Source organism: Rhinolophus ferrumequinum, chromosome X, assembly GCF_004115265.2.
Source record: "Rhinolophus ferrumequinum isolate MPI-CBG mRhiFer1 chromosome X, mRhiFer1_v1.p, whole genome shotgun sequence".
NCBI lineage: Eukaryota > Metazoa > Chordata > Mammalia > Chiroptera > Rhinolophidae > Rhinolophus > Rhinolophus ferrumequinum.
Genome location: NC_046284.1, coordinates 5,157,852 through 5,185,044, shown reverse-complemented (window position 1 = coordinate 5,185,044; position 27,193 = coordinate 5,157,852).

Genomic DNA, 27,193 nt, shown 5'->3' with positions numbered 1-27,193 from the left:
TATCTGGTATAAGTATCGCTATCCAAGCTTTTTTTAAAATTTCCATTTTCATGAAATATGTTCTTTCATTCCTTTACTTTCAGTCTGTGTGTGTCTTTTGATCTGAAATGAGTCTGTTTTAGGCGGCATATGTGAGGGTCTTCTTTTCTTATCCAATTAGTCAACCTATCTTTTGATTGGATCATTTAATCCATTCACATTTAAAGTAATAATTGATAGATATGTAGTTCTTGCCATTTTATCATTCATATTTTTTATCTTTTTTTCTTCTTCTTCTTAAAGAAGTCCCTTTAAAATTTCTTGTAATACTGGTTTGTTGGTGATGAAGTCCTTCAGCCTTTTCTTGTCTGCAAAGCTCTTTATCTCTCCTTCAATTTTAAATGATAGCCTTGCTGGGTAGAATAGTCTTGGTTGTAGGTTCTTGCTTTTCATCACTTTGAATATTTCATGCAAATTCCTTCTAGCCTGCAAAGTTTCTGTTGAGAAATCAGCTGACAGTTTTATGGGAGCTCCCTTGTAAGTAACTAACTGCTTTTCTCGTGCTGCTTTTAAAATTCTCTCTTTGTCTGTAACTTTTGGCATTTTAATTATGCTGTGCCTTGGTGTGGGCCTCTTTGAGTTCATCTTGTTTGGGACTCTCTGTGCTTCCTGGGCTTGTATGTCTATTTCCTTTGCCAGGTTAGGAAAGTTTTCAGTCTTTATTTCTTCAAATAAGTTCTCAATTCTTTGCTCTCTGTCTTCTCCTTCTGGTACCACTATGATGCAAATGTTGGTACCCTTGATTTCCCAGAGACCCCTTTAAACTCTCTTCATTTCTTGGATTCTTTTTTTCTTTTTGCTGTTCTGATTGGGTGTTTTCTGCTACCTTATCTTCCAAATCACTGATTCCATCCTCTGCTTAATCTAATCTACTGCTGATTCCCTTTAACGTACTCTTCATTTCAGTTATTGCAGTCTTCATTTCTGTCTGGTTCTTTTTTATTTTTTTTCTATCTCCATTTTTATGTTTCTTATTTCTTTGTTGAAGTTCTCACTGAGATTATTGAGCATCCTTACAACCAGTGTTTTGAACTCTGCATCTAGTAGATTGCTTACCTCTATTTTGTTTAGTTCTTTCCCTGGAACTTTGTTCTGTTCTTTCCTTTGGGACACTTTTTTTTTTTTGTCACTTCATTTTGGTTGCTCTCTGTATTTGCTACTATGTGTTAAGTAGGGCTGCTATGTCTCCTGGTCTTAGTAGAGTGGCCTTGTATAGTAGGTGTCTTGTGGGACCCAGTGGCATATTTCTCCTGGTCACCTGAACTGGGTGCTCCATAGGTGCCCCTTGTGTAGGTTATGTGTGCCCTCCTGTTGTAGTTGAGCCTTGGTTGCTGTTTGCACATCAATGGGAGGGATTGGCCCTCAGACTGATTGGTTGTGAGGACAGCTGTGACTACAGTGGAGGAGCTGTTGTGCAGGGGTTGACCCTACAGAGCAGCATTTGCTTTAGCAGGGCTCTGGTGCCTGCCCAGTCTACCCTTTGGGTGTGTCCTTTGTAGAGGTGGTTGGGTGGTGCTGTGGTGTGGTCTGAAGCTGGCCACTGGGTGTGTGGGTTCTGAGGCCTCTTAGGAGGGGTTCTGGTGCAGGCCAAGATCAGCTATTGCCTGTGCCCTGCCTGGGGCCACTTGGTATGAGCTACAAAGTGATTGCAGATGATTGCCACTTGGGCTGGGCTTGGAGGTGCCTGGAAGAGGCTAAGCTGGGACCGAAGCCAACTGCCCCTAGTGCTGGGCTTGAGGATGTTCAACAAGAGGTATGGGACAAGCCAAAAGCCAAAGGCTGCTTGTTTTGGTTTGTGAACTTTTGAGAAATTTTAAGAAAGTCTGTAGTGTGAGCCAAGGCAGGTCGTTTGTATGGAAAAGCCAGTGGAAGAGGCTTGGGTGGACCTGAAAGTTGGGTGGGGCGAGGACTCAGTGAATCACCAGGGCTGAGCGAGTGAATGGTGTTAGCCAGGTTGATAGTGAGTCAAATATGGTGCCCACCTGCACATGCAGACTAGGTGGGGGGAGGGCTCAACAAAGGAACAACAGCTTCTGCCAGGGAGAAAGCTCACCCTAAAGCTAGACAATTCAGTTTCTCCCCATATGTTCCTGGTGCCTTTTGAGATGCTGCCTCTGCGCTGGAGCTCAAAGTGGGTGAGTCTGTCAGCATTTAAATCTATGCATGGGTCCTTTAAGAGGAACATTAATTGGCTAACTTTGATACAATTATTGCAGGAAAAGAGATCTGGATAATTTCAGTATGGGCCCTTTACTCCTATTATCCTCAAACACCACCCTAAATTGAACCCCCTCAAATATGTTTTATTTATAATCACCACATCAGGCCCTACTTAACCCAACTTACATTCTCTGGACCATCAAAGCACCCTTGACCGTCTCTCCCTCTAGCACACGTGCCTAGCAAAATGTGAACCTTAGTTAAATATAACCACTGGTTCTATATTTTCATCTAAACAGATGAATGTGGTTGGAGAAAAACACACAACCACAACTTTTAACCAGGCATTTCTACTTTCTCTGTTCAGTTTATTTTCCAATTATTTAAAAAAGACTATTTCACTCCTCTCTCTCTCAACACACCTCCAATATCCCCACTTTCTCTATATCTCCTCTCTCAGCCTATGACCTTGAAAAAATAGAAGCATTCTCTCTTGAACCCACTTCAGGCAGGCGTTTGAACCAATCCTCCACTGAAATGGCTCTTGTCAATGTCACCAGTGTTTCTACCTTGCTAAATCCAGTGGTCAATTGTCAGTCTTCATCTTACTCAAATTAGCAGCATTTGTCCCAGTTGGTCATGCCCTCTATCTTAATTTAGTAGCTTCCTCTCAAAGCCTGGAAGAGCCTGAGACAAGGACCTGCATGGAGTTAGTTTATTTGGGGAGGTGATTCAGGAAACAGGAGAGAAGGGAACTGAGATGAATGAACCAGGAAAGGCGGGACCGTCAATTCAAGAGTATGTTACTAATCTGTTTACTGCTATAGGCAATCGTGTATTATTCCCACTGACGACTCTCTTTGGAGCTGTGTAGAACATGCCTCAGAATTTTCCACCAGAAATAGAAGAGAAGACTTTTATTCCACGAGATTTCACCTCCCCTTGACCCAGGGTAATCCTAGCGGGTGTTAAATCACTGGCACTTGCAGGTTTGTTGAAATTGGAAGTATATGATCGCTTTGACCGAAAGTATAAATTCGGGAAATACAGAACACACTAGGAGACTCCCTTAAAGTGATGCCTACCATCGTTTGAGAAAACCAGGAGACTTGTGCTGGCAAGAGTTCCAATCATTGACAAGGGCAGGTTCCCTGGGCCTCTTTACTGTAAAAGTACTTCTAAAGGAGTATGTTTGGGAATAACTACAGTATAAAATAATACATACCAATTACTGAGTTCCTATTATGTTCCAGGTATAAAATTTAATCCTCATGACAACTTTATGATATAGACTGTTTTAATCACTATTGACAACAGATGTGGAAACTGAGGCTTTGGAAAGTTAAGTGATTTCTATAAAGCAATAAAATTAACCAGTGGAAGAGTGAGAATTTTTTCCAGCTTTATTAAGGTATAATTGATAAATGAAAATTGTATAATTTAATTCATACTACATAACCGAAGCTCTGTACCCTTTGAACAACATATTCCCATTTCTCCCACCTACCAGCCCCTGGCAACCACTGTTCTATTCTCTACTTATATGAGTTTGACTTTTTCCAATTTCACATATAAGTGAGATCAGACAGTATTTGTCTTTCTGCATCTGGCTTATTTCACTTAGCATAAGGACCTCCAGATTCATCAATGTTGTTACAAATTGCAGGATTTCCTTCCTTTTACAGGTGACTAATATATAGCTGCACCAATTTGCATTTCCATCAGCAACTTCAAGGGTTCCCTTTTCTCCACATCCTCGCTAGCACTTATCTTTTGTGATTTTGATAATAGACTTTTGATAATACATTATTTAATAATAGATTGTTTGATAATAATTTCTAACAGATGTGAGGTGACACCTCATTGTAGTTTTGATTTGCATTTCCCTGATGATTAGTGATGGTAATACATTTTTATATACCTTTTTGCCATTTGTATGTCTTTGGAGAAATGTCTATTCAGGTCCTCTGTCCATTTTTTAATTGGGTTGTTTTATTGTTGTTGTTTTATTTTTGTCATTGAGTAGTGAGTTCCTTGTATATTTGGGGATTTAATCCCTTATTAGATGTATGGTTTGCAAATATCTTTTTCCATTCTGTGGGTTGTCTCTTCACTCCACTAATTGTTTCCTTTGCTGTGCAGAAGCTTTTTAGTTTGATGCTTTTTAGTCTATTTTTGCTTTTGTTGCCTGTGCTTTTGATGTCATATACCAAAAAAATCTTATTAAATTTCAGATTGGTTTGCTTGTCTGTTGCTTGCCACAATCAGTATCAAGCTCTCAAGTTAGTTTTTATGTTAGTCTTCCCTGATAGTTTGCCATTGAGGTTGCTCTTGTTTTCAGCAACAATACCAGTCCTGGCATTTTCCATTCTCAACTCTAAATCAGGACCCTTTCTCCGGCAGTGAAGCTGCTGCTCCTCATGGAGAATCATCTCTGGAGAATCACCGTGGCATGGAGCTAAAGGTGGGTCTGGTAGCAGCCCCGGATGAAAATGCCAGATTCTCATCATTCTTACTGAGGGTTAGCAGGTTTTCTTAAATAGACTATTTTCTTAATTTGTTTTATGCCTTTGGCTAAAATTTTGTCCAGTTTTTTTGTATAAGGACTTCCTGAGGTCTTCATTCAGAATTTCTGGAAGTCCTGCCCCAGATCATTGATTTTTTTACCTTTCTTCTTTTTAAATATAATCATGGGAAGCTATAAACTTCCATATAAGTACTCCTGTAGATGGAGACCTACAAATTTTCATGTATTGCACTTGGATTGTCAATCAGTTCTAAATATTTTCTATTTTTTTCTTTGATTCATGGGCCATTTATAAGTGTGTTGATTCATATCCAAGTAATTGCAGGTTTTCTAGGTTTTGGGGGTTTTTTAACTAATTTTTTTGTAATTTAATGTTTTGGACAGAGAACAATCTCTATATGCTTTCAGTCTCTTTTAATTTATTGAGACTGAAGGTTGTTTTTGTGTATGCAAACATAGTTTCTTATACAGACATCTGTAATAGTTTTTCATTCTACTTGACAATTTCTTTTAATTGTAATTTTTAGACCATTTACATGTAACATAATAGTTAATGTGGTTGATGTAATTCTACTTTCTTGCTGTTTTGTTTTCAATTTCTTCCATCAATTATTTGTTCCTTTTTCTCTCCTTTTTGCCTTTCTTTTGTGCTGAGGTTTTCCGTTTGTTTGCTTTTTTGTTTTTGCTTTGTTTTGGGTTTATTTGTATTGCAATTTATCTCCTTTTTTGGCTTATTAGCTTTGCCTCTTAATTTATTATTATTTTTTACCATTGTCACCTAGGGTTGACATCTTTGACTTACCAGACTCTGCCTTCACATACATTAAATTTTCATGTTCAGGGTAAGACTCTTACAACAGTATACTTCCATTTTCTTCCTCCCATCCTTTGTATTATTGTTTTCATAGATTAATTCCAAAATTAATTGTTATTGTTTCAAACAGTAAATTACCTTTTAAAATTTATTTTTGATAAACACAAATAAAATTTACACTTTTTGATGTATAAATCTTTGAGTTTTGGCAAATGCAGAAAGTCATACAACCACCATTCAAATAGCTCTCAGCTCTGTGTGAGCCCTGGGTCATTGTTATTGATTTGCCTAGTGGGGTTTCATCCTATATACAAGTGGATTAATATTGAGCCAAAGGCTCAAGAGGAGCCCTATGCATATTTCTGGAGATATTTTTTCTGACTAGTTCTCCCCTCTTCAGCTCTCCAACCCCCACATTTTAATATCCTAAGCATCCCCAAACTCAATTCTCTGTCTTCTCAACTCAGAGAGACTGATGTGCACTGCTTAGGATACTTCTCCCAGCATCATGGTCCAGAAAGTGTCTCCAAGCACAGAACAGGCATAAGGCCCATCTCATTTGTTTTCCTTCTCTCAGGGGTCACAATCCTTTACTCTTGTTTTCCAACGTCTGAAAACTGTCATTGTATATATTTTGCCAACCTTTTATTGTTTATGGTGGGAAGAAACTTAAAATGTTAAGGTTACAGTTTGGACTTCAGACATTTTATTTTTTCTGTACTCACACCCTCGGTGATTTTATCCAGTCCCATTGATTTAAATAGTATTTATGTTTTGACATCTCTAAAATTTATTTCTCCAGCCTGGACTTCTCACCTCCAGTTGTGTAAATCAACTGCCATATTCACTTGAATTTTTAATAGACATCTGAAACTTCATATATTTAAAACTAGTCTTCATTCTCCATGCCTTACTTCCAAACCTTTTCAAAGCCCACTGTTCTCCATTTAGGTAAGTGACAACTCCATTCTGTTAGTTGTTTGGTCCATACTTGACTCTTTTCTTTCTCTAACACCTCACATCTAATCTATCAGGAAGTTCTTTTGGCAATACCACTCAAATTATATACAGAATCCAACCCTCTTTTCCCACCTCCACTGCTACTATCCAGTACAAGATGACGTTATCTCTTACCTATGTTATCGTAATAGCCTCCTAACAGGTCTTCTTGCTTCTATCACTGTACTCCCTACATTCTATCTCCTCAGAATGGCCAGTGATTCTATTAAACCATCAGTCAGATAATGTCATATCTCTTCTTAAAATTTGCCATGCCTCCTGAGACCATTTTCTTTCCTTGTTCTTTCCACTTTAGCAGGGCGAGAACTAAAGTGAGGCGAGAGAATCATCCAGGGCAATTTAAGGAGGCACTCACTCTCAGGGTTGTGTGAGTGCATAACCCTTGTACTGGCCCTGCACTGTAGCCACACTGACCTCCTTACTGTTCTTCATAATTGCCAAGAATACTTTAGCTCTGGGTCCTTTGTATTTGATGTACCCACTGCTTTCAATACTCTCCCCGCCCCTGGCACCTGCATGTTTTGCTTATGCTCTTCATTCAGGTATCTATATAAATGTCACATTATCAATGAGGCTTTCCCTCATACTCTCAGTCTGTCATTCTGTCCCTTTACCCTGCTCTAGTTTTCTTCTCAGCACTTACCACCACCTAATACCGTGTTTCTCTGAAAATAAGACCTAGCTGGACAATCAGCTCTAATGCGTATTTTGGAGCAAAAATTAGTGTAAGACCTGGTATTGTATGATATTACATTATATTATATTATGTTATGTTATGTTATGTTATGTTATATTATATTATATTATATTATATTATATTATATTCATTAAATACCCGGTCTTATATTATAGTAAAATAAGAACGAGACTTACACTAATTTTTGCTCCAAAAGACACATTTAAGCTGATTGCCCGGCTAGGTCTTATTTTCGGGGAAGCACAGTATGTTATATATGTATTTGTTTATTGCGTAAATCTACTATAAGAATGCAAGCTCATTGAGAACAGAACTTTTGTTTACTTTGTGCTGTGTCTCCAGAAATTAGAGCAGTGCCTGGCCCATAGTAAGCGTTCCATAAATTATTTTTTGAATGGTTGAATATGCAGAATCTTTTATTGTCTACTTATTTTCATTTTATTTATTTCTTGCAAACATCATACAGCTAGAGTATTTTAAACCAATTTTATAGCCTCTGTCTTTTAAAGAGACAATTGCAATTATCCATACTTTGTATAATGTTTTATACACTTGATTTAATTTTTTATATATTATTTAATAAACATTATTATTATTTATTTTATATTGTTGTTCCCTATTTTCTTTTTCCTAAGTTTTCCCATAAGGGGAAAGAGTGGAAGTAGAGAAACCTGCTGCTCACTTTCCCTCCACTAACAACTCCTAGGCAAGCAACGTTCCTAAACTAGGAGACAGAACTACATGGATTTCAGAGATGTTTTCATGGTGTAATCAACAATATATAGTGAAAGTGTATTTAGGGGGTAAAGGAGAAAGAAGTCAGAGATAATTCTCAGGTGTATGACCAAAGCAGCATGATAAGTGTCATTTACTGAAATAGAGGAAGACTGGAAGAAGAACCATTTGGAAAGGGGGAGGATACCAATAGTTCAGTTTTGCATGTGTAAAGTTTGAAATGTCTGTGAGGAAATATCAAGTGATGTCTTACAAAAATTATATATGTGAGATATGAAGCTCACAGGAAAAGTCTGATCTAAAGATATAAATTGGGAGTCCTCAGCATATACTAGTTGGTAATTGCTGGCAAAGAACCAAATGAGATCAGCTGGGGTTCAAATGTAGCATGAGAAAATCAGAGAGTTCAAGCCCAACCTCTGAGGAGCTCTCAACATTTAGAATGGGTAGAGGGGGAGAAATTTTCAAATAATATTGAAAATGGGAAATCCAGAGAGGTAGGAGGTAAGCCAAAAGAAAAGTGCGGTGTCATAGAAAGCAGAAGAGGAGAGTGTGTTTTACTAAGTAAATGATGCATGGAGAGGTCAAAGGAGATGAGGATTGGACAGTGTTCTTTGAATTTAGCTGTGAAGAACTCTTTAGTGGGAGCTGCTTTAGATTGCATATGGTTGAAGGTAGGAGACAGGTATATAAGTGGTTTAATGATAGGATGACTGGGAGCCTGCAACCTTTAGGAGAAACCCTAGCTCTTTCTTTCTCTCCTGTCCCCTTTTCATACATGCTGCCTGGGCCTAGGGAAAGCAGTCTGGGTCATCTTAGTTCTACATACTGAGCAGTGTTTTTCTTCTTTGACCCATTTCTCTGGCAGTGGAGGATGTGGCCTTTCATGTTACTGCATGGTTGTGGGGACAGAGCCCCAAAAAGCAGTTTCCAGGCTCTCGGCCTCACATAAAAAGGTGCTGGCTCAGGTAGTAAATGGCCATCGACTGTGATCAAATGGCCAGCAGCTGTAGCTAGTTGGCCGTCAGCTGTAACCAGTGAGCCATTGGCCACGAATATAACTGCTGTGGTTACGCTAGCAGGAAAAGGGGGAGCTAGCAAGAAGATGGTGGCTGAGTCTGCAAGCGGCACAGTGAGGGTTGAGAATTGTGTTGCTCCTGGTTCCTGTGTCTCCAACCCAGCCGCCAGTGAGAGTATAGTGGTATGACTCCCCTACCTATGGCTCCATGGGTGTTCCTTTTTGGCCTCACCATGTCCTGCGTTCTTATGTGGGGTGTGGGACCAGAGACCCCGCCAGACGCCCCGCACGACAATGGTAACATCAGAGATTCATATTCAGGCTTAGAAGGAAGCCACTTAAGCCTTTAGGCGTAAATAAATACATAAATTTTTTTCTATGTGACTCAGACCAACTGACTAGGGTTTTTGTTTAAGATTAGGGTCCAAATTTTCAGCTAACAATAAAGCATTTTTGTTTTGTTTTATTTTGTCTTCTTTGTGACTATGTCTACCTCAGGGACCTCATAGAAAAGAGGGATAGTTGGGATAAGTCAGGATTCATATATTTCTGGGACTTCCTTTCAAAATATCATCTTTTTTAAAAAAAGATTCTGTTGGGGAAGGGGCACAGGACTTTATTGGAGAACAGTGCACTTCTAGGACTTTTCCAAGTCAAATTGTTGTCCTTTCAATCTTAGTTATGGAAGGCACAGCTCAGCTCCAGGTCTAGTTGGCGTTGCTAGTTGCTAGTTGCAGGGGGCACAGCCCACCATCCCTTGCAGGACTAGAGGAATCGAACTGGCAACCTTGTGGTTGAGAGGATACGCTGCAACCAACTAAGCCATCCGGGAGCTCAGCGGCAGCTCAGCTCAAGGTGCGGTGTTCAATCTTAGTTGCAGGAGGCGCAGCCCACCATCCCTTGCAGGACTCAAGGAGTCGAACAGGCAACCTTGTGTTTGAGAGCCCGCGCTCCAACCAACTGAGCCATCTAGCACTGGCCCATGTTGGAATCGAACCGGCAGCCTTCGGTGTTAGGAGCACAGAAGTCCAAAGGCCTGAGCAACCGGGCTGGCCCCAAAATATCATCTTAACAGCTCCCTATTTCAGCTCCTTACATGACCAAGCTACCAACTTCAATTACGCATCCTTGACAGTCCCTGTCTTGTTCCAAACCTGTGCCTGTACTTGTATCGAAAACCTTCCTAATATTCATATACCTCTCCTCTATAGTAATAGAGCAATAACCTTAAACTTCAATCCTATGGTTGTCACATTCCTACCTCTGCTGCAATTCCCCCCACAAAATTGACTGTATACCAATTTCTGTAGCTTAACACTCTCTAGATACCAGGCTTTGCCTAACTATCTGACTGAACTTTTTTGTATCATGTACCTTGAATCTGCTCTTTAGTACTTGCCTTATGTTAATGGGTTATCTAGGATTCTGCTACCAATCCTTTCCAATGTAGTCTGTGTAGTCATTGATGAATTTATTGAGTTTTAGCCTCATTTCTAATAGCTATAGAAATAAAATTATAATCAATGATGGTTGCAGTTGATTTATTGACAAATAGGTGGTCTCATTTTGAGAGGTGTGCATTCTTCTCTCTTAAATATATTTGTCCCTTGTATTTCCTCAGGTCAATATTAGCATCTCTACTATTTGCTTTTTGTTATAAGATTTTGTTGAGATTACTTCTATGGCTACATAGATTTGGGGGCAAGAACTTTTCCCCTCTACAAAGTGACCTAATAGCATTAACATTTTTATAAAATTATTATTTATGTACAATAAAATGTATCCACTTTAAATATACAGTCACATGAATTTTGGTAATTGTATACAATTGTGTAACCACCACACATGCAGCCTGGTTTGGGAACCACTGCTACCTCTACCTACATATTTTCAGCAATTTTTCTCAGGTGGTTTTTATACACACTACTTTTGAGCATCACTGACATATTTATTATTGTTGCCTGGCCCAGGGTTGCTTTGCACTTGTTACCCTGTCTCTTGTTTTCTCTCATAGACTGTTGATGTGTTGTGGGGCAATTGGCTTCCTGGCATCCACAGATAGCTGACTTTTAGTTTTCTGCTGATGTTACCACAAGCAGAGCTACACATTCAGCTGGTACGGACTCAGAGAATGGAAATTGTCATTCTGTTTGGCTTGGCATAATATTAATGAGGTTTAGTGCTTCCACAAACTCATGTCCTAAAGTTCAAAGCCAAAAAAACGCTTTTTTTGTCTGAACCACTGTTTGTAATTCAGTGGCTATAGGTACCACTGTGGCCCTGATACTCCAAATGGCAGGGATGTACCTATAGTAGGTAAGTAAAGGCAATGAGGAAAATTATTGCTTCTTATTTTAGAAGAAAGCAATGACTTCCGAATTAGAGTTTCAAAACTATTCCCTGGGTTTCTGCACTAATAGAACACACAGTAAAACAACAACGTAGGCCAGCAATTTTCTGAGATGCACAAGTGCTGTTCAGCATCATTACAGGCTCCTCCCAATGTTCTCTATAGAAGTATAGAGTGAATTAGAACAGTGAGTAGGGAACTAGAATAATTTTCCATAATAAAAAGTATTCTGGAAATGAAGGATCTAATTAGAGCCATGGGATCTAATCCTGACTTGGCTACTAACTCACTGTTCTGTCTCACTTTCCCCATTTTACAACAAGGGCGATAAATTAAATAGTCTCTGAGGGCCTTTGCAGCTCTGAAAGTCCATGAACCTGTAATTCTCACCACTTTTCTCCTTCACCCAAACTGTGGGGAGAGGGAGAAGTGTTGGATTGCTTTTATTCTTTTAGCTTAACAATTAGCTCTTGAGTTGATTAATGCTCTGCTGGCAACTACTGCATCTTAGTGAAGATGATTTAGTATTTCAGCAATTGCTGGATGCTTATAAATGTGCCAGCTTGGTGTATTGAAATTATTAAGGTTTCTAAAGGTATTTCAAACTGGCCTTAATTAATTAAATGCTGGATAGATGCAATCCAAGGTTAACCACTTAATAAATTGGCAACCAAATAAAAAATGGAATCAAACATTTTGAGCAGCTTACTGGAAGGGATCTGGGCTATCCACCAAGAGATTCTGTAGCAATGCTGGCAGCAGGGTGGGTCATTTTCAAGCTCCTGACTCATTGTCACTATACCTTTTCACCCAATACTAAATCCTTCCCCCCAAAACAGTATTGCTTCATCTGTAGCAACAATGCTTATGTTAGTGTCCACGGACTAAAAGAAAATCCCCACAGGAAATGTGAATAGTTCAGACAAGAATCAACTTCAATTTACTGTGTATCTGAACATAAGAATATTGTGAAAGAGGACAATAGTGATAGTTCTTAGGTATGTAGAAAAGTCCTTTGTTATTTCGCTGAACTGGTCTTTATGTTGAAGACTAGATGAAAAGTAAAGAGAAGTTACTTAGAAAAAGGGATCATAAAGTAAGATAAATTGGTCCTATTTAGAATACTGTAGAGAGTATTATTAAGTTATTGAAGATTTGAAATCAAGAAGTAATTAGGATTGGCCACGTACCTAGTGGGTAGATTAATTCAGGGAAATTTCTGTTTTCTGAGAAACTGAAAGAGTAATTATTATCACTCAAATTGTCAGAGAGATGTATTTGTAAAAACCTGAGAATTTTGTTGTCAGGTTATAAAACCAAGGACACATTAAGCAGCTACTTGGTGCTCAACTCTGTGCTGTGGAGAACACAAGAAAGAAATGAGATCCCTCCCTCCACCTATGAACCCTAACAATCTATCGTCCATCCTAATAGTCTTGCCTTTTTGAGAATGTAATATAAGTGAAATAATGCAACATGTAGCCGTTTGAGATTGTCTTCTTTGATGCATCATCATGTCCTTGAGAGTCCAAGTTGTTTTGTAAATCAATAGTTATGTTTATTCTGAGTAGTATTTTATTGTATGACTGTACTACAGTTTGTTCATGCATTCGCTCATTGAAGGACATTTGAATCTTTCCAGTTTGGGTCAATTATGAATAGAGCTGGTATAAACGTTGGTGTTCAGACATAAGTTCTCGTTTCTCTGGGGTAGAAACTCAGGAATGAGATTGCTGGGTCATATGATAAGTATGTTTAACTTTACAAGAACTGCCAAAGCATTTTCCAGAGTGGCTGTAACATTTGTCATTCCTTCTATGGAGTAGTGTATGAGAGTACCATCTGCCCACATCCTTGTCAGCACTTGGTATTGTCAATATTTTTTAAAAAATTATTTCTTGTCATAAAAGTAAAAGATGCATTTTTTAAAAACTATACCAGAAAGGAAAAAAAAAGAAAAGAAAAAATTCTGCATTGCTCCTCCCCCTAACCATGAGAAAACTGTTAATGATTTCAAGTGTATCCTTTCAGAAATATTTATCTTATTCATGAGTATATATGACATAAACAACTATCCTTTTTCTTTACTTTTTAAATTATATGGTACTATAAGAGAATATGGTTCTGTACATAAATGTACATTGTACATTTACATCTATGATCCATTTTGAGTTCATTTCTGTATAAGGTACAGGGTTATGGTCGAGGGGGTTTTTTTGTGTGTGTTTTATTTTGTTTGCATATTGATGTCCAATTGTTGCAACACTCTTTGTTGAAAAAACTATCTTTACCCCATTGAATTGCTTTTGCACTTTGGCCAAAAATCAATTGGCTGTATTTATGTGGATATATTTCTGGGCTTTTTATTTTGTTCCATTGATCTATATGTCTAACCCTTTGCCAAGGTCATGCTCTTTTGATTACTTACCTTTACAGTAATTTTTAAAATGAGGTAGTGTGATTGCTTCAACTTTATTATTCTTTTCAAAAAATTTTTAACTACTCTAGTTCATTTGTTTCCCTTATAAATTTTAGAACCAGCTTGCCTGTATCTATAGAAAAATCTTCCTGGGATTTTGATAAGAATTCCACTAAATTTATATAAATAAATTTGAGTAGAATTGATATCTTTATTGTGTTGAACCGTCCAATCCATTAACATGGTATGTCTTTCCTCTTATTTAAGTCTTTCTTTCATGAGCATTTTGTAGTTTTCAGCATACAGACCCTATATATCTTTAGATTTACATTTAATTATTTCACTTTTCAGAGGTTATCATAAATGATATTATTTTTAAATTTGATTTCCAATTGCACATTGATAATATATAGAAATATGACTGATTTTTGTGTGTTGACCTCATATCATTTGATCCTGCTGAAGTCACTTATTTCTATGTTTTTTTGTAGATTATGTTTATATATAACTGAATTCAATTTCCTATACTTTGTGTTGTTTTTGCATTTATGTTCCTAAGGGATATTGGTCTGTTGTTTCTTATAATTTCTTGTAATTTTTTTTGTTTGTCTTGGTATTAGAATACTTTTCCCCTAAGATCACTAATAAGGCAAAGTTGCCAACTCTCACAATTCCTATTCTACATAATATTAGAAAACCTAGTCAGTGTGTAAGGGAAGAAAAATAATAGGTATACTAATTACAAAGGTAGGAAGGAGTAAAGCTCTTTATTCACAAATTACATGATCATCTAAGATCTTAAGGAATCTACATAAAATGCTATTTAAACTAGTAAGATCACAAGACATAATGTCAATATACAAAAATCAATTGTATTTCTATGTACTAAGGAACAAAAAATAGAGAATTGAAATTCCGTGTTTCCCCGAAAATAAGACCTAGTTGGACAATCAGCTCTAATGCATCTTTTGGAGCAAAAATTAACATAAGGTGCAATATTATATTATATTATATTATATTATATCATATCATATCATATCATATCATATCATATCATATCATATTATATTATAAGACCCGGTCTTATATAAGACCGGGTATCATATCATATCATATCATATCATAAAGACCTGGTCTTATAGCAAAATAAGACCAGGTCTTATATTAATTTTTGCTCCAAAAGATGCATTAGAGCTGATCGTCTGACTAGGTCTTATTTTCAAGGAAACACGGTTTTTAAATGCCATTTACAGAAGCATACAAAAACATTAAATATAGATGAATAAATTAAATAAAATATGTATAAGATCTGTACACCTAAATGTACAAAACATTGTTGAGATAAACAGAATATATAAGTAAATTGAGAGCTACATCATGATCGTGTATTGGAAGGCTCAATATTTTTCAGTTACTGTTAGTTTTCTATTGTATAAGAAATTACCACAAATTTAGTGACTTAAAACAACACAAATTTATTATTTCTTAACTTATGTGAATCAGGAGTCAAGGCACAAGTTAGTTGGATCCTCTGTTCACCAGGCTGACTGAAATCAAGATGTTGGCCAGGGCTGTGATCTCATCTGAGGCTCAGAGTCCCCTTCCAAGCTCACTGGTTACTGGAGAATTGAGTTCCTTGAGTTGTAGGACTGAGGATCAGAAAAAGAGTCAATGACCATTCCTCTGTAGCACCAGAGCAAACAAGTAGGTTGGGGCTTTTCAAGGAAATCTGAGGATCCAATAACATCCAGCCACTAAAGTAGGACTATAAAGTGGAAGCTCACATAGAGATCTATGGGAAGCTTTTGCCTTTGTGTGAGCTCTCACATCTTTGGAACCTAGCATCTAATGGCAGATTTGGGGCTGCTGTTGGTCAGCAGTGTTAGCAGTAGGAAAGAAGAGCTAGATGCTGAACAAAGGAAAGCAATGACAAACTGGAATCTATCAGGCACCTCTGCATCTATCACCATATCTGTAGCAGATTTGTAGTTTTCAAAGGTGGCTGCAACAACATCTTCCATCTTATATGCTCTTCTGCAATATGACCCTGTCATTTCCCCATCAAAGGTGCAGTCATTGAATCTGGGCACCACCTGTGACTATTTTGACTAACAGAATGTAGTGCAAGCGAAACTATGCCAGTTCTGGGCACAGCACTTACCTGGCATAAAAACATCTGAGTCCTGCCTCTTGGAACACTCACTATTGGTACACGCCACTGTGGAACCCAGCTTCCATGCTGTAGAAGCCCAAACCATATGGTAAGGCCACATATAAGTGCTCTATTCCACAGCTCCAGCTGAGCTCCCATTCAACAGCCAACCACTTGCATGAACCATCTTGGGTATCCAGTCCAGTTAATTTTTTTTACATAAATCTGACCTCAGATATTAACTAACTGAAGCTTGGAAACCTCAACTGAGAACCACTCAGCTGAACCCAGTCAACCCACCAAACCACAGAGAGAATAATATTTTTGTTCCAGCCACTAAGTCTTGTGATGACTTGTTATATAGCAACAGATAATCAGAACAGTATCTGATCATGAAGACCCTCCAAGTATTATAGCCATTGCTTCACTTCCACCTCCCAAATCTCATACAGGTTCCTCTAACATGGAACCATTCAAATAAAAGGATTCTGGGAAATGTAGTTTCTAGCTCAACTAAGTTGACAATAGAACATTTGGTATATTTGGGTTAGCTGTGTAACTTTGGCTATTGGAATGTGACTTGACATAACACAAGTGGAGGCTTAAAATGTGCTTGTTTGTTGACTTGTTATTGCAATTTTGTCATCTGCCACAAGAAGAAGCTGCCCTGAGTAACCTCTGGTATGGTCCTGCAATGATAAGATATATTTAGCGCACTTGAATCCAACTCTTAGTCTGGAGTCAAGCCTAGCCAAGCCCAGGAAAGCCCAGCAGAATGGCAAAAAACTAGCAAATCTATGAACAAGAAATAAATAGTTGTTGTTTTAAGCCACTGAGATTTTAGAGTTGTTGGTTACATGGCATTATTTCAGGCAATAACCATTTATTATAAATGGTAAATAAATGGAAAGAACCAAACATGTTTTTCTGCCTCTCTTGATAAAAGTACTTCAGGATAACCAAACAGGTGATGTGGAAAAGTTCTTCTTTATAGAAGAATCCCAACTTATAAATGCAAGAAGAATAAGATATCACCATTTGAAACCTATAATGAAATGACAGTTCTAGGCAAAGATGATCAAAAACTGTCAAAATTTTGATGGATAGATCAGGTTGACAATATATGAACAAACTAATCAGTGCTAACATCACAAAAAAAGAGAGACAGCTACATATTATGTGTCTTCTGGTGTGATGCAATAGGAAATACAAAAAAAAAACCCACATAACTTATTCTTGCTAAAATTTAGATCTAAATCTGATAAACTTCTATACCTAACTACAGGAAATATAGGGGTCAGAGGAACTGGTAAGTGGTGGTACCAGTTAATGCATTAGGGAAGCCTGGAAGAGGTTAAATGACACCATGGGGGAGGAGCTTTTAGCAAAATCCAGAATGTGGAAAATTTTACAGGACAAAACTGATATCTTCCACAAATACACTGAAACGAAGAAGAGAAATAGAACCTATAGATTAAAAGAGATTATATCAATCAACTCCAACATATGTGCATTGTATGGATCCTGATTCAAACAAGACAACATTAAAAATTGTAGGAAACAATCAGGGAAATTTGGACACTGAATGGATATTTGATGATATTAAGGAATATTTGTTATCTTTAGATGCAATAATAGCTTTAGATGCAACTACAGAATAGTTGTTACCTTTAGATGTGCTATTGCAATTATTTTAAAAATCAGTTCTTATCTTTTAGAGACACATACTGAGATATTTATGGATGAAATGATACATCTTGGTCTTGTTTCAAAATAGAGGGCTGTGCATGGGGGTTATAGATAAACCAGTTTGGCTAAGAACCTAGGTTTTTGGCTGGAGAAATTCGGTGCATGGTGGTAGTTAGTGATACAGGGAAGCCAGAGAGGGAAACAGGTTTTGATCGGGACATGGGCAATGGCAGATCAGGAGTTCTGTTTTAAATATGAATACGTTAGATTTGAAATGCCTACTAGGTGTAGAAGTGGAGATATCCAGCAGATAATTGGATGAGACAGTCAGGTGCTCAGCTGAGAGGTCACACTGGAGATGTAACTTCGGGTGTCATAAGATTCTTTAGTTTACACTCCCCCTATGTGATCTCATCTATCCACTTGTCTTTGATACTTTGTAGATTAGATAGAAGCTATTCTGTCCTCTACAGTTCTTACTACTCCTACAGGTAGTGTCAGTTTGTTCAGCCATTTTAGATAACAAGGTAACAGCATGTATTAAAATTAAAACATACATCCTAGATGACCAAGCAAATCCACTTCTCTGTATCTACCCTAGAGTAACATTTGCACATGAGCAAAAGCAGACATGACAAGGGTACTCACAACAACCTTATTTGTAATAGCAAGAAATTACAAACAACCTAAATGTCCACCAACAGGAGAATGGCTAAATTTAAAATATTTCCAAACTATGGGATATTATGCAACAGTTAAAAAGAATGAAGGCTATTTCTATATAGTGTAATTAAAAGATCTCTAAGATATATTGCTGAATAAAAAAGCGAGTTGCAGAAAAATATTTCTATTCTATGTTGATAACTTTAAAAAAACTGCTTGTGTGTGTGCATGTGTGTATACATATATTTGTATATAAGAATTCAAAATTTTAAATATTTCAAATACTATGCAAAAAATCATAACATTGGCTATATTTGGGTAGGATACTGGGTTTGGGGGCTGGTCAAGAGAACTTCTAGCTGTATAAGTAATGTTTCAACTTTATAAGGAAAATATATTTACATATAACTTGCAAAATTATCATTTATCTGATTTAAAAGAATGGAGTCATTAAATGCAACTGTCTAGAATCAAGTCATACCAAATTACATAGTGAAACAGAGACTTTGGAGTAGGACTTCCTGGGTTTGAATCCTGGTTCTGCGAGTTAGTAACTGTGTTTGAGCATTTAAGCAAAATACATAAATTCTCTATGCTTCTGTTTCTTCATTTTTAAAATTGAGATAACAGTAGTACTTACCTCAAAGGGTTAGAATAATATGTACAAGAGGCTTAAAAGACTGCCTAGCACATAGTAAGTGATCAATAAATCTCAACTGCTTTTATTATTATTGTTATTTCCATTACTCAATGGGCTTCTGGCTTGGAATATTAAGGGCGCCTGGATACTAGTCTTGTGAATAAGATGATGAAATGTAGGCTGAATGGTATTGTTAAGGTATTCTTAGCAGATTTATTCATTAAATATTTTGCATACCTATTATGTGCAATTGTGTCAAAAGTGTTTCCGTTCATAGATTGCTGTCTGCCTGACAAGCCAAAGTCTGGTGCTATTCAATGGTTTTGTCAAAGACTTGAAGAAGAAAGAAAAAAGAAAAATGCAGATGACATAAATCTTCAAAGGAATCCCAATTCCATTGATAAACATGCAGGGTTGAATCCAATAAGACAAAAGTATTCTTTTCATAAAGTAAAATATCTTTTTTTTAAAAAATTAAAGTTTATTGGGGTGACAATTGTTAGTAAAGTTACATAGGTTTCAGGTGTACAATTCTGTAATACATCATGTATATATCACATTGTGTGTTCACCACCCAGAGTCAGTTCTCCTTCCATCACCATACATTTGATCCCTTTTACCCTCATCTACCATCCTCCTCCCCCCTTACCCTTTCGTAACCACTAAACAATTTATTGTCTGTGTCTATGAGTAAAATAATCTTAAATGAGATCTTAAAGTTTCTCTCATCCAACAGCCACTCAGTGCAGTAATACTCTCACCAGTATCCCAAATAAGAATCGTTCTAGCTCTTAAATGTTTTGAACAGAGGACTCATTATTTCATGAAGCGTAAACTGTTCAATTGTTGAACAGCTAGAACTGTACCTTATGTTGATGCTAAATCAGCAACTCTACAACTTTAAGAACTGGCTCCTTTTTCCGACTAGAGCTACACAAATCAATTCTCTTTCACCTTCTGCATGGCAACTTTTTGAATATTTGTAGACAGTGATACTGTCACCCTAGAATCATTTCTTCTTCAGGCTAAAAATTCCTGCACTTATTTGATTTCCTATCACCCTCCTTATCCTCTGGACCAATTCCAGTTCAGTGGTGTTCTACTTAAAGCCTAAGGCTTTGTATTTTTGTTGCTGGGAAATTACATCCGCTATAGAAACTTGCCACTTTTGCACATATCAGAGAGATAATCTGGAGCAGTTGTTCCTCTAATGACCTCATATAATTAACCCTTGTGGTGTCTAATTAAAAATAAACATATATTAGGGCCCCTATGTTTCCCTGTGGAACTGTTCTAATTCATCTTTGTCCTCTGGCTACTATTTTACATAAGATAACCACAGGGCAGTTAATTTTGGAAACACATATGATAGAAACTTGTAGTTCAGTTTTTTCCCTTAATGTACTTTCAATCAATCCTTCTGGTTATACTTGGTGATAATTTTCTTATACCTATTTATTCTTCCACCCCTAACCCTATGTAGGCAGTGCTAAAAATTAAACCTTAAAATGACATGGCCTCGGTTAACCCCATCCTCAGACCTATGCAAATATCCCCTCTGAAGCCAGGTGACAGATATTTTCCTTAACTGGGGGAAATCTTAGCCCACTCTCTCTCAGAAATAGGAGAAATCCAAGAGAGGGCACACAAGCATACCTGAGCCTGTATCTTTAAGCCCTTATAGACCCTTCTTTTATCAAGTTCTGACTTTTAAAGAACCCAGAATTTGCTCTTTTATTAGGGTCACTGAATTCAGAGTTATTTTGTTCCTCTGTCCCTTTAAGGTAAGTCTCAGCTGATTTCCATGACCAAGTAACTTCCAAACATGAGGGCTCCATCCTTGGATTTCTTGTCTATCTACACTTACTCTCCTCACTCAAGAGTCTTGTAGTGTTAAATACCATATACATGCTGATAGTACCATGTATATCTCCTGTTCAAATCTTTCCCTTGAACTCTGCCATCCACGGTGTTAGATTCATCCTAAGGCTGGCTTCCTTTAAAGTCATAGGATGGCTGCTGGCACACATCAGGACTACATTATTCCTTGTTCCTATCTAGTGAAAAATAGATTGCATTGCTTCCCACAGTCAAAATTTTATCAAAGGCTTTTTCTATAAGAAATTTCTAGTATCATGTAGTTTTCTCTTTTGATCTGTTAGTATGGTGAATTGCTTTTATACATTTTCTAATATTAAACCACTTTTACATCTGTAGCATAAAACCAATCATTGGATTCAATTAATATTTTATGTAAGATTTAACCTTTATATTCATAAATGCAAGGGACATATCATTTTCCTTTCACATAATTTCTTTGTCTGGTTTTAGTATCATAATATCTTCAAAGAATAAGTTAAGAAGTATTCCTTTTTCTCTGTTCCTTGGAGAGTTTGATTAAAATTAGGATGGTCTTGAAATGTAGTCTAACTTGTATGTAAAGCCATTTGAACCAAGTGTTTTCCCTAGAGAAATATTTTAAAATAATGCTTTAATTTATTTCATGATTCTAGGACTATTCAAAATGTTTATATTTTCTTGGGTCAGTACTGGTAAGTTCAGGTCAAACTTCTTAATTGGAATGTTGATATCTTCTATATTCTTCAGAATTATTTTTGTCTCTTTGACCTAACACTAACTGTGAGAAATGTGTTGAAACCTCCCTCTATGTGGTAGATTTGTACACTTCTTGTAATTTTATCAATTTGTGCTTCACATTTATATATACAAGTATATTTAAATTTTGAATTAAATATTTACCATTTAGTAATGGTCCTCTGAATGCCTAATATTATTTTGTATAAAAGTCTATTTTATCTGAAATTAATATAGGCACACCATTTCTTTTTCTTAATATTTGCCTGATATTCCTTTTTTTCCCATCCTTTTACTAATAAAAAATCTTTCATTGGGCTAAGTTCTAAACATTTGATATTATTGTTGACTTGTAAGACTTACTTTTAACAATTTATGTGTAGCCTTCAAATTAGCACATTTCTGATCATTTGCCCTTTAATTCTACATGAAACTTAACTCAGAGAAATTCCAATTATGCAGTTGGCCCATGTCATATGCAGACTCGACTATACATATTTATTTAGGGTGTTAAGTTCATACTGATTTCTAATCATTCAAGCTTGCTGCAGGTACAGTTCATGTCACCAACCTCTCTGTTACTACATATTCCTGCATTTAAATGGTGGATTTGAAATAATGATAGTACAGTGATTGTAAAGATTAATTAAAAAAAAAATCTTGAGTTACTTCAATTCCATATTTTGTTTGGTTACTTGGAGTTTTAATTTGTTTTTAATTTCAAAGCAGTGTAACAGAGTATGCACTGTGAGATAGAATATTTTTGTTTCATAAATGAAAGTTTTAGTCCACACAAATAAAATATTTTACTGAGTTTGGATAATGTGCTTAAAATAATTTTTTTAATTAAGGTTTATTGGGGTGACGATGGTTAGTCAAATTACATAGATTTCAGGTGTACAATTCTGTATTACATCATCTATAATCACATTTTGTGCTCACTACCCAGAATCAGTTCTCCTTCCATCACCATATATTTGATCCCACTTACCCTCATCTACCACCCCCCTTTTTAAAGTTAATCATTGTTTTAAAACTAAAGAAGAAACCAAGAAGATAATGATTTTTGCACATCATCACATGACTATCATTGAAAATAATTTTGTCATATGAAGGAAAGAAGCATTAAGAAATGATCTGCTCCAGGTGACAAATACACTTGATATGCCACTGTTAGGCAATTTGCTCATTCTCTTTATAAGCTATTAGAGTTTTCTCCTTGAAATACTCTAAAATTTTCACTATCTCTATGTATGCGTGTTTACTTATTTCTCCTTAAGAGCACTGTCAATAAGAAGTTGTTTATCTTTAATTCTGGAAATTTTATCCACATTATTTCTTTAAAGTTCTCTCTTCTTTATTTTAATTTTTTCTCCCTTTCTGGAACTCCCATTACCCAGATGTTAGTACATCTACTTCTGTCACACGTATCTCCAAGGTTTCCTTTTATATTTTCTTTTTGGTTGAAACATTTCTTCAATCTGGTTTTATAATTTGTTAATCTACTTATTACCTGTATCCATCATCCTTTTAATCCCAGACATTGTACTCTTTTTTTCTTTATCCCAGATATTGAACTCTTTTTTACACAAAATATTTTTTTGTTCTTTTTTGAAATGTTTTAAATCATCTTTAATCACTGATATAGAATTTATATACAGTAAATCTACCCATTATAGTTTGGTGAGTTTTGAGAAATGTATATAATCATGTAACTACGATCAATATCAAGATATTGAACATTTCCATCACCAACAAAAGTATTCTCAAGCCCCTCCCCTCAACCCTCAGGCCCACTTGCTTTCTGTCACTGTAGTTTTCATTTGAGTTCCATAAAAATGGAATAATGCAGAATGTACCCATTTGTGTCCGGCCTCTTTCACTTAGCAGACTTTTTTGAGATTCAGTCATGTTCTTTCATGTATCAGTAGTTTATTCGTTTTTTATTACTGGATAGTGTTCCATTCTGTGGACACAGCACAATTTGTTTATCTATTCATCTGTTGATGTAAACTTAGGTTGTTCCCAAGTTAGGGCCGCTATGGATAAAACTGATCTGATTATTCAAGTACGAGTCTTCTTATGGAAATATGTTTGTATTTATTGGATAAATACCTATGAGTGGTATTACAGGGTTGTATGGAAAGCATATGTTTAGCTTTACAAGAAAGTGCCGAACTGTTTTCCATAGTAGTTGTACCATTTAATGATCTCACCAATAAGATGTGAGTTTCAGTTTCTCCACATCCAATATAGCATTGTTATATCCTTTGTCTTTGGCCATTCTGGTGGGTATACAGCAGTATCATATTGTGATTTCATTTGTATTTCCCTGATGACTAGTTTTATAGAGGATAATTTCATGTGCTTACTGGCCATTTGTATATCTTCTTCTATAAAATGCCTGTTCATATTTTTTGGCTACTTTTCCTGTAGGTTGTTTTCCTTTTATTATTATTATTATTATTATTATTATTATCATCATCATCATCATCATCATTATTAAGTTTTGAGAATTCTTTGTATACTCTTGATACAAGTCCTTTATCACATACCTGTTTTGCAGACACTTCACACAATCTGTGACTTGCCTTTTTATATTAATAGTACAAATTTTTTATTGTTAATGCAGCAATTATATGTTTAATATTTCTTTTTAAAATTTTAATAAAAATTGTATATACATAGTGAAATAATTGCTACTAACAATTGCAATAGTCAATAGTCAATAGTCAAGCTAATTATCATATCCATCTCCTCACATAGTTACCATGATTTTTTTTTTCCAGTGGATTGATTTTTTTTTGTAATTTATTGGGGTGACAATTGTTAGTAAAATTACATAGATTTCAGGTGTACAATTTACCATGATTTTGGAGGGGTGGTGAGAGTACCTGAAATCTACTCTCTTAGCAAATTTCCAGTGATTCACACATTAACAGTATATTTTAAGGAACAAAAGTTTTAAATTTTGATGAAGTCCAGTTTATCAGTGTTTTTTCTTTTATGCCTCATGCTTCACAATTGTGTCCTAAGAAATGTTTACTTACCCCAAGACTCCAAGATTGAAAAGATATTCTCTTTTTTTTTCTATTGTCCATTCCAAGTGAATTTTTGTGTGGCATGGGGTATCAAGTTTCTTACCTTTTCTTTTTCTTTCTTTCTTTCTTTCTTTCTTTCTTTCTTTCTTTCTTTCTTTCTTTCTTTCTTTCTTTCTTTCTTTCTTTCTTTCTTTCTTTCTTTCTTTCTTTCTTTCTCTCTCTCTCTCTCTCTCTCTCTCTCTCTCTCTCTCTCTCTCTCTCTCTTTTTTGCATATGGATATCCAGTTGTTCTAGCACCAACTGCTATAAAGATTATCTTTTCTCCATTTAATTATCTTGGCACGTTTGTCACTTGGCTGTGGTGCATTATCCTTCATATATATTGCCGGACCCAATTTGCTAATATTTTAAGTACTTTTATATCTTTGTTCATAGCGATGTTGCTCTGCAGCTTTCTCTTCTTGTAATATCTTCGTCTGGTTTTAATATTAGAGTAATGATGGCCTATAGATTACTTGAGGAAGTGTTCTTTCTTCTAATTTCTGAAAGAGTTTGTGTAAGATTGATATTATTTCTTTTTTAAATGTTTCATAGAATTCATCAGGGAAGCCATCTGGTCCTGTAGTGCTTTAAATTATAAATTCAATGTCTTTATACTCATAAAATATAAACTCACTCAGATTTTCCTTTTTATAGTCAATTTTGAAAATTTGATTTTTCAAGGAATTTTTCAATTTCCTCTAAGTTGTGAAATCTCTTGGCATAAAGTGGTTCATAATATTTCCTTATTATCCTTTTAATACATACAGAATCTGTCGTGACATTCCCTCTTTCATTCCTGATATTTATAATTTGTTTCTTTTCCCTTTTTTTCTTGATGTTAGTTAAGGCTTATGAATCTTTTCAAATAACTAGCTCTTGGTTTCACTGATTTTCTCTATTGTTTTTTGTGTTTTCTTTTTTTTTAATTTATTGGGGTGACAATTGTTAGTAAAATTACATAGATTTCAGGTGTATAATTCTGCATTACATCATGTATAAATCCCATTGTGTGTTCACCACCCAGAGTCAGTTCGTTTTTTGTGTTTTCAATTTCATTGATTCCTTTTCTTTATTATTTTCTTCCTTCCACACTTTGGGTTGAATTTGCTCTGCTATTTTCTAGTTATTAAGGTAGAAATTTAGATTGTTGATTTGAATACTTGCTTCTTTTCTAATATAGTAAGCACTTAATACCATAAATTTCCCATAAGTACTCCATTAGCTACATCCCACAAATTTTAGTATGCCATGTTTTCATTTTCATTCAGTGAAAAATATTTTCTGATTTAACTTATGATTTCTTCTGTGACATATGTGTTATATAGAAATGTATGTATTTTAATTCCAACTATTTAGGGATTTTTGAGATATCTTATAAATTCCTAATTTAATTCCACTGTGGTCAGAAAACATACTTTGTATGATTTCACTCCTTTTAAATTTACTGAGACTTGTTTTGTGGCCCCAATATGGCTATTTTGGAGGATGTTCCACATACAGCTGAAAAGAATATGTATTTTGCTGTTGTTGGGTGGAGTTTTCTATAAATGCCAATTGTCATATTGGTTGGTTGAGTTCTTCAGATCTTTTATATCCTTACTGATGTTCTGTCTACTTATTCTATCAATTACTGAGAAAAGTGTGTTTAAATACCCAACCATAATCATAGTTTGTCTATTTTGCCTTTTGTTTCTGTCAGTTTTTGCTTCATACATATTCAATCCCTGTTGTTAGCTGCACGCACATTTAGGATTGTTATGTTTTCTTGAAGAATTGACCTGTTTATAATTATGGAATGTCTATCTTTATTCTTGATAATATTTCTTATTCTGAAATCTATTTTTTTAAATTTATTGGGGTGACAATTGTTAGTAAAGTTACATAGATTTCAGGTGTACAATTCTGTATGACATCATCTATAAATCCCCTTGTGTGTTCACCACCCGGAGTGAAATCTATTTTCTGTGATATTAATATAGCCACTCCAGCTTTCTTTGGATTATTTTGTTGTTGTTACGACTTGCCACATATTTCCTTTTAACCTATCAGCGTCTTTATAAAAAAAGTGAGTCTCTTGTAGACAACATATAGTTGGGTCTTGGTTTTGTATCTAAGAGAGAAGAAGAGAAAATGTTTCTTTCTTTGTTTTGCAACATAAGGAACTCCTATTTGAAAGTCAAATAATGAAGTCAAATGAGCGTATTTTCCAAGATGAGTCAACACCGCCTGACCCAGCAGGATTTGAAAAATCACAGTAGGAAATAAGAAAGAATTAAAAGTACTTCTGGGCATTTTGACATTGAATGAATAATGCATGACTTTCAAGCAGTATGTAATACAAATTAAAATTTGCGAGTCAACAGCTCAGACGCATTTTATAATAGGATTGCAATAGAGAATGAAGTATAGGTCTAAGTCATAGACATGAGTGAAATACACATATCTCTCAATTTTATACCTTAGTATTTTTGGAGTAATGGCATTTATGATCTATAATGAGCAATAATCTCAAACTTATTTTTATTTATCTGTGAAATAAATGGTAGTACATTGATATATGTTATTTTTGTCCAACAGTTTTACCATATGACA